The sequence below is a fragment of the Papaver somniferum genome, chromosome 9 (assembly GCF_003573695.1).
Source record: "Papaver somniferum cultivar HN1 chromosome 9, ASM357369v1, whole genome shotgun sequence".
NCBI classification, from domain to species: Eukaryota; Viridiplantae; Streptophyta; class Magnoliopsida; order Ranunculales; family Papaveraceae; genus Papaver; species Papaver somniferum.
The window spans coordinates 118,364,036-118,372,627 of record NC_039366.1 but is presented as its reverse complement, the minus strand read 5'-3'; the positions used below and the strand labels follow the sequence as shown (position 1 = coordinate 118,372,627).

At 36.2% G+C, this 8,592-nt stretch overlaps 1 long non-coding RNA gene across 3 annotated transcripts; it reads right to left on the bottom strand.

Annotated features, from left to right (window-relative positions):
- Nucleotides 1-1,244: 1,244 nt before the first annotated feature.
- On the bottom strand, nt 1,245-7,868 carry LOC113313603. Of its 3 annotated transcripts, none has more exons than XR_003341951.1 (6): nt 7,600-7,868; nt 7,090-7,258; nt 5,671-5,981; nt 5,274-5,379; nt 5,101-5,154; nt 1,245-1,781 (listed from the first exon to the last, which is right to left on the bottom strand). It is a non-coding gene; the product is annotated as an uncharacterized LOC113313603 (long non-coding RNA). The 3 variants fall into 3 exon arrangements; XR_003341952.1 differs by lacking the exon at nt 7,600-7,868 and adding an exon at nt 7,364-7,485; XR_003341953.1 differs by lacking the exon at nt 1,245-1,781 and adding an exon at nt 3,637-3,893.
- Between the last annotated feature and the right edge of the window lie 724 nt (nt 7,869-8,592).

Below are 8,592 nucleotides of genomic sequence, written 5' to 3'. Positions count from 1 at the left end.
AAAGTTCGGTAACAAAGGTATTGATATTCACTTAACCGAACTATGCTCTGTAAACTCTATAAAAAGAGTTCGGTATAATGTTCTGGGGATTACATAACCGAACTCTAAAAAACCACCATTAACATGCAGTTCGGTTACCTGCGTGTGCTCAAGTTAGTAACCGAACTACACATTAAGAACAGTTCGGTTTCCTCGCAAAAAAAAAAAAATTTGGTAACCGAACTAGGTTTACGTAAACGAATTTTTTCCAGAGATTTTGAGTTTGGCCAAATTTTTGCACAATTCAAGCTACATTAACTAAATATGAGGCATACCTGAGTACCCATAGCTTCATCTTCAGGTTGTGGCTGATGAAATCCATCACTTGTTTGGTTAGCTTGAGATTGGGGAAAAAAGTTTCATCATCTAACAAATAACTCATATTTGGATCATTAGAAGTATTGACAAATACACAATGAGGTGAAGGGGGTTCTGATTCTGATTTTAAAGTATCATCACATGAATCACTCAAATCATAATTACTAAACTCAAAAAAAGATTTTTTGGGTTCACCCATCTTCTTCTTCCTATTTCCTTCTTCTTCTTCTTATCTCTCAATAATAATGTTATAACAAAACAATCCTACTAATATAACTCACTAATCACTAATTAATCAGTTATTAATCATAACACTAACACTAATTAATCATCACACTAACTAAGTTAATCATTAAGAATAAAGTAGATATTTTAAAAGAAATCAGATAAGGGGTGATTAGAAATTACTACCAATAACCCCAAAAACTTGAGAGTAGTCCCCATTTTTTGAGTAGTCCCCAAAAAATCCTTCCAGGAAAACCAACGTGAAAAGTAGTGGCCCTAGCTAGTGTGGGCTTTTAGCGGTCATCTCATTTTGTGGAAAAATATAGAGAGAGAGGGCCATGTTGAGTCACCAGTCCACGAATCAAAATGGAACAAAACTGAAGATATAAAAGTTCCAAGGGCAAAACAAAAACATACTCGCGACCATCCATGATCCATCCAACCCCACACAAGCGGCCAGGTACCTATTTCACCCGACTACCTCATCCATAATTCTATTACTCCAAGGCCACCATTCCCTTTAATAATCAAACATGAAGACACACAGCTTGCCTTTCAAGATATCATACTTATTCACATTTTAGAGGGAAAAAAACAATATGAATTTTGGCGTGCATCCAGAAAGATGAATAATTTGAGTTTCATTTATTTATATACTGTAGAAATTAAAATTTATTTCTAATATATAAATTACGAAAGAAATTTCCTCTGTGTTCTTCCCTTCAGATGCCAATTAAGAATGATAACATAAATCGAGTTATTCATTCTTCCTGTTCCCACTTCCCACCAACTAGGGCAGCTGATGGGGTTGTTTATCACTCCAACTACTACACAAGCTGCCAAGTCGGTGCTTACTTCGATATAGCTATATAAAAGATGTGACATCTACTTAATGCCAAAATTATTCATTCTCCGATTCTAATTTCAGAAGAATACCATGAAATTTAAATGGGTGCAACAGAACTATTATATCCGAGAAGAGGTAAATAAGAAATAAAAAATGCCTGCAAGTAGCAAATCAACCACCCCGAGAACTAATTGTCTGGCATGGTTGCTTTCGTATATCCCCTCTAATAATTTGCGACAAATCAATGTCATTGACCAAAACTCAGCATTCCGATTCTTTGAACATCTGATGCTGATTTATTGATTGATCAGCATATCAGACAGCTGTTAAAATGATATTACCGAGTCTGAATCTGTCATGAAGCAGCTAAATAAATTAGTTGAACTGGAGGACAAATTAGTTGGTAGGTAAGAGAATTGATATGGACATTATTTAAGGGGGAAATAATTCATATGGATAAAATATATTGTGAAAATGTCATATAACTTGTGTCTCACACACTACCTTTAATATTTTAACTCATCCACGATCTTATATGGTAACATTATCGTATCCAAATAATATCAAAGTTTTCCATTCAAAGTCAATTGTACGACTAATCTAAATATGATTATATCTTTCATTGAATCAGACATTAAATATTTGCTTATCTTAACGAATTTTAGCCTTTGAGATGTCAAAACTCGAAGGAACATTCGCAGAAACTTGATTCAACCAATTAGAAAGTTGTTATTGCAAAGGGTCAATTTACAGATTACTCTCGAACTATCGGTATACAACAAATTTCATCTCAATAAGCCTATGATTGAGCTGTAACTCCACTACATTTCTTAGTCCCAGCTGGTTTCACTTTTCAATAGACAGTTACACTCAAATTCAATTTTAGTTTGAACTCACTAAAAAGAATATCAGCCGCTTGAAACCTATCAGTGTTCAGATACACCCATGTAACTAACCTACTACTGACATTCATAAACCAATATCCTATTTTCTGTATATTATATTTTGTTAACTAATCCATTTGAAGACATTTCCTTAGCAAAAAATGTCAAAATTCATACTCGATGTTCGCCACTTTGGACATGGTCCCTTCATTCACCGTTGATTTATGAATGCCTTTCGTGTGAGACTCACTTTTATCTAAACGAGTTTCTTATTCAATGAAGATTAGGGTATCCGCATCAACCATGATAGATTCGCGCATGCATGTATGCGCTGAGACATGGATACCCTAATCTCCATTGAATGTGAAATCCGATTCGGTAAAAGTGGTCCCATATGAAATTCCTAAATCTAGGGTGAGAAAAAGCACATTTGAAGTGGCTGAGTGTTCAGCGAGCAAGTCGCGTGAACTTAAACATTTTTGTATCCACATCTCAGTACGTTCATGCATGGGCCAAAGAGAATGGTAGCACAGGTGAATCCTTAAATTCAACGTAATCACTGTCTGACAACACATTGCCAAAAGAGTGCTCTGTCAATAGCAAGAAGTGAAGCTCTAAGTGATTTGCTAGAAATCCCAAGAGGGAAAGTTAAAATCTATTTCCAAGTCCAAACTAAAGACTGTAAAACATATGTGTCCCCACCTTCCAGATGGGTAGCTTTCTATTACCTAAGAAAATCACTCGCAAGATCAATGTAGTCCAAAAGGACTTCAGGTGGGGTAAACTACCTAATTTTAAAGGTTTTTTTTTTACAAGCCTGGAGTGGTATGTAAAAACCATTGTGAGGAGGAGTTTAGGTTTTAGAGATGCTTCTAAAGAAAATTTAGCTATGCTAGCTAAGGTAGCTTGGAAACTTGTAGATAAACTTAATTCTCTTTGGGCCTCCTCGTGAAAGTCTAAATACTTTCACAAGAAAATCTGCTCTAAGAGTGAAGACAGCAAAAACTAGTTCTTGGATCTGGAAATGCTTAAGTAAAGGACTGAAATTGGTGGATCAAAATAGCATTTGGGAAGTAGTAGACTGGGTATCTATAAACATTTGGCTTGATAATTGGATCCCTAATCTAGGCTCTAATCTGGCTCAGTTTCGCAACACCTCAAACTCTGATCTAGCCCTTGTGCTGATCCTATAGATTCAGTCAATAAAAGATGGAATCTTAATCTCCTCTCTTCTATGTTCCCTGCTTGGATTGCCTCTCTCATCAGTAATATTAATTATTTCACAAAGATAATTCATTAAAGAAAGATAAGTTAGGATGTACCAACTACTTCTGGGGAGTTCACTGCTAAATTCATCAATCCCTGCTCCTATTCATGATAACCTAGGTAGTTCCTCTTGGAAGGGACTCTGGAAATTAGAAGTATCACCAGGATTCAAAAAAATTCTTTGGAAAATCATAGTTTATTTGGGTACGTGATAGACATATCTCCTCACTGCTCTTTTGGATGTGCAGAAAATGAAACAGTGGAACACCTCGTCCCTCACTGTCATTTTGCAAAAACTATTTGGATGTTGCCACCTACACCCATGAATTTTTCTATTAGTAACTCTGCTAACTTGGTAGAATATTGCAGGTTTGGGATGGAAAGTTCAAACAAAATTTCTAATATTGAAACAACTGTAACAAAAATGTGGTTTATCTGGAAGGAAGATGCATTAGAGCATTTCAAAACAATCAAATTATTTTGCAGACTGCCATAGTAATTCAAAGACACATCAATTAATGGTCTCAGTCTAAACCAAACGACACACCCCTGACCATTAGGAAGAAGAAATCGAACGAGTTTTGGAAAGTGGAAACCACCAGCCCCCAACCAATTAAAGATAAATACTGATGCAGGCTGGCTTTCTAAGGATGTACCTCCTAGTTTTGCTCTACTTCTCAGAAATGATGCAGGTACTTTCGAACAAGCAAAAGCAGGACCTTCCTAATCTACAGCCCCAAAAGAATCAGAGCAATAACGGTACTGCAAGCATCAGTTTGAGCAAAAGAGACTACCAAATTTCAGCATTGAAGGAGACAGTAGGAAACTTATGGATCACTTAAATGGTCAGTCAGTGGCCATATCTTGGCAGATAACAATTTTTTGGAGGAAGCAAAGAAGTTAGTAGGGGAACGTGTTAATTTCCTAGGATTTCATTTTGTGCCAAGACTGGGAAACCAAGTGGCAGATGCTTTAGCTAAGCAAGCTAGAACCTATTTAGGTAATTTAAATTGGACAATGGTCCCTCCTTTTTGCATTCGTCAAAAACTTCAAGTGGATAAATCTAATATTGGAAAAGGAACTAACTTCCACACCCTTATGGTGACCTACCATACACCAGCATCAACCAGACATTCCATTAACAGAACAATGCATCCAAATAATATCTACGTCAGATCCACAGTACACAAGGAGAAAACAAATTTAACAAACAAACCTAAGTGACTCCTAATAGTTTTCTAGAAATCCCATCTATCAAATCAAATCATCATAGCAGAATCACTGATTCATTTAGTGGCAACTAGTACACAGCCTCAGCCATACCATTATACTATTGTGTGTAGCCCAATTAGATAATAACCAGCAACATTATAGTCTGATTATTATACTCATCATTTGAACATGAGGATATCTAATCAAAAGTCACAAAGTGAAACACCACATATAATTCAAACAACAACAAAAAATCAATACTTGAGTAAATATTCAGAATGCAAAAAGTTAAAAATATAAATTACATACCTACAAAGCTCTCTGGAGATACTTTGAAAGATAGTTCTGGAATAAGGTTGGTTGCTGCAACAAATTGCAAATATCTCAATCCAAAAATCTTTAAAAATGCCCCCTAAATTAAACCAAACATGTGTTCAAGTGCTGTTCGCATTCATGCTGAAAAGACCAAAAGCGAAGCTTACCATGATCAAACTTGATACTTCTAGATTTCGGTGCTAACACTGAAAGTCAACTGCATTGAAATAATTACTCCAGTAGAAGGGCCTCCAAAACAACAAAAGTTGCACCCTGATATTACAGTAAAAATAATTGTGTCTCAGCTTCGCACATTTCCTTCTTATAGTCCGAATGAACAGTAAAAAGACCACACATAGAAAATGTCACATTAGGAAGGAATACCAGATCCTAATGACCCCAACATTTTCCCTACAAAATAAACTGACCCAGCACGGACATAAATATTTCACAGGGTTTTGCTTTTCTTTCTATTTATCATCCAACTGCTGTTAAATTAATAACATATCATCAACATCTTAACTAGTTTGAACAAGTGATTTTGGAGAAAGAGAGTGCTCTTACCTCCAGAAGTCGGAGGAAATAATCGGAATTTGGATGTAACTAAAGGAAGAGCCATAAATATACTTCAAAAAGTAAATGACTCGGTTCAGATTGCATTGCATCAGTTATATGACCACCTCAGAGGAATCTTGAAATGAGCTGAGAATTTTTAATTAACTCGTAGATGCAGAGCCGCAAAGCTTGTATTTTAACTTCTTTTCCTGGGCATCTCCTGCGTTGTCAAAATAGTCATCTCTTTGGGGATACATCTTTTGTACTTCACTAGAATATTCAGCGTGTACTGCTTCCTACTTCCAGCTCCTGCTCATCCTCTAATAACAGCACATCTTTAATTCAGCAAATGCTTAAGTAGCGAGGTTATAAAAAGACTGCCAAATGTAATCTAGACAAATTAATATTCTATTTACAGAAAATCGGTAACAGGAAATAACTACTACAAATGCAGCCATGTAAAGATCAACATGACTGAACCAAGAACTACAGTTGCGAATTATGAAAGAAGACAAAAGTGAAAGTCGTCCAACGGAATATATAAATGAAGTGTTGGCAAACAATAACAAAGAATTCATCAGTTGAGAACTCGAGATACCAGTATAGAAGAATACAACATGCCAACTAACACAATTCTGCAATATTTTCGCAGATCCGTGGAATTAAGCAAAACCAAACATCTCGAGTGTCGAAGATGGTTTGTAGAACGCCATGTTGAATGTGCTTATTGATGTAACTTCCTTAGATGTTTGACTAGTACAGACTCTGTAAAAATTCTCCAATGTACAGCTTTATGGATTTATACTTCCAAATAACAAACTATTCACATAAGTCAAGCTTGAGATTGCATGCAGTGATGTTATGATAATTCATTTCTGATAACTTCACGACATGAACTTAACTCTCTATTATTCTCGAAGTCAAGTGTGTTCCTGCAAACCCAGTTGAACAAAACCTGATGGGGGTGGAAATGTGCTCCTTGCTCGTTGGGTTTTATCCAATTAAAAAAACAAAGCCAAGATCACAACCAATAAGAGTATCAAACGAAATAAGCAAACCTAAGTTATTCCCATACGCTATGCTAACAGAATGCAATGAACATCCACTATAATCAATGAAGGTTTCCGCTTTGACAAGAATCACAAACCATGCAATTAACCAAAGGCCATGCTCCAATTGTTGTTAAGCCGCATATAACGTTTTAATAATCAGAACCTCAAAAACAATTGTCATACCAAAATGTTTCGGAATGATAATTGTGCAGAACTCAATGCATGACAACATGAGACAAAAGCAAGTAACACTCCAGAATAAAAAGGAACGTTGTTTTAAAGATGGATGGCATATAATGAACTAGAAGGATTGAAAAGAAAAACCAACTAGTTAACTCCATAAACAATAGTATGATGCTACTTTAATAAATCATACCTTAACAAGGTCTTGCAGTTCTAAAAACTCCACCTTCTTCCTCCCTGAAATAACATTTAAGGATGCAATAGATGTCACACCAGTTGCATCCTCAACTACATAATGCTAACATGACATTGTGATCATGACAACCACCCCCAAGCTTAGCTTTTCCAATACAATGAAGCCTCTGCAACAGAAATAAATTAAGTTAAATCACAGTATCTCACACTAACAAAATCGAATTAATAGGATCACTTTTCCTTGTGTATCATGGAATGTATGCTCAGCCAACCTTGGATCTTGGTAACACAAAGATCATTGGTCTCCATCTGGTTTTGGTACTAAACTTTGCGGAGAAATTGAATTATATTTCAATTCTCCATCGTAACTAAATCGATAGGTCACAAGGTAGACTCCAGAAACATGAGAAGAATACCATAAGTTGCAGTTGCATAGTCAGCATATGTAACCAAATGACCAGGGCTTTAAGATATTAACGGGAAAAATTAGAACTGGTGAAATGATTACCTTCAGAGAACAAATCCTAGCTGAAGCAGCAAACTTTAACCTAATAAGTAGGCACTTTGATTTGGCAGCAGCAAACCTAGACTTTGGCTGCAGAAGATCTAGTATGATATGAATCAAATGTGGAAGAGAAAGAGCTCGAGGAATTGTATGGCGGAGAATCTTGTAATTTGTGAAGATTTCTCCAACGGACCCTAGGCCTACATCTACATGAGACTTGGGAGAGCAATCACTCTCCAGTCTCCATGGCTGGAAATGGGAACCCGTCGGAACGGAACCCGACTCGATAGATCCGGGTCATAGAGTTAGACCCATTAACAACTTAAGACCTAAAATCTTAACATGTTCAAACCCTAGTTAGTAAGTTCGCTAATCATTCGAATTTTTCCGTATCACGAATTTTACCGTCTTATTCGCGTACGTTTGCAATTCCGAACCCAAGACGCGTATTATGTGGCATTTCCGGATTATTCGCGAACCGTTCACGAATTTTACGTATCCCGAATGATACGTCCGCTTAACTCGCCAGAAACTCTTTAGGTTTTACATTTTCAAAGGCCCCACTTTTTGGGCTTTACTGCCTCCAGAGCATACACGATCCTATATTACACGTTGTTGTAATTTTTATGAAACAAAAATTACTGAAGAAATTTGAAGGTGAAGGTGAGAGAGATCTCAAACTCACTAACCAAGCATCTAAACCCTTATACCACATCCTCTTGGATGACTAATGTTGTATATATTATTAATACCATCATATTAAGTTCATTTTTCTTTAAATAACTCGCACATATGCATAAAAATTGCTCTATGACCTTATAAATACAAATTATTTGTTATATATAGATACCGAATTTTCAGAGCCGAACTCACATTTATAAATCGAATTATACAAGTACTACGCCGTTCCGAATTACTGACGAATCACGCCCCGTTGACCGAATATTGAACCGAGTCTGGATTTTACAAAACCGTATAATACTCGTACATTTATCG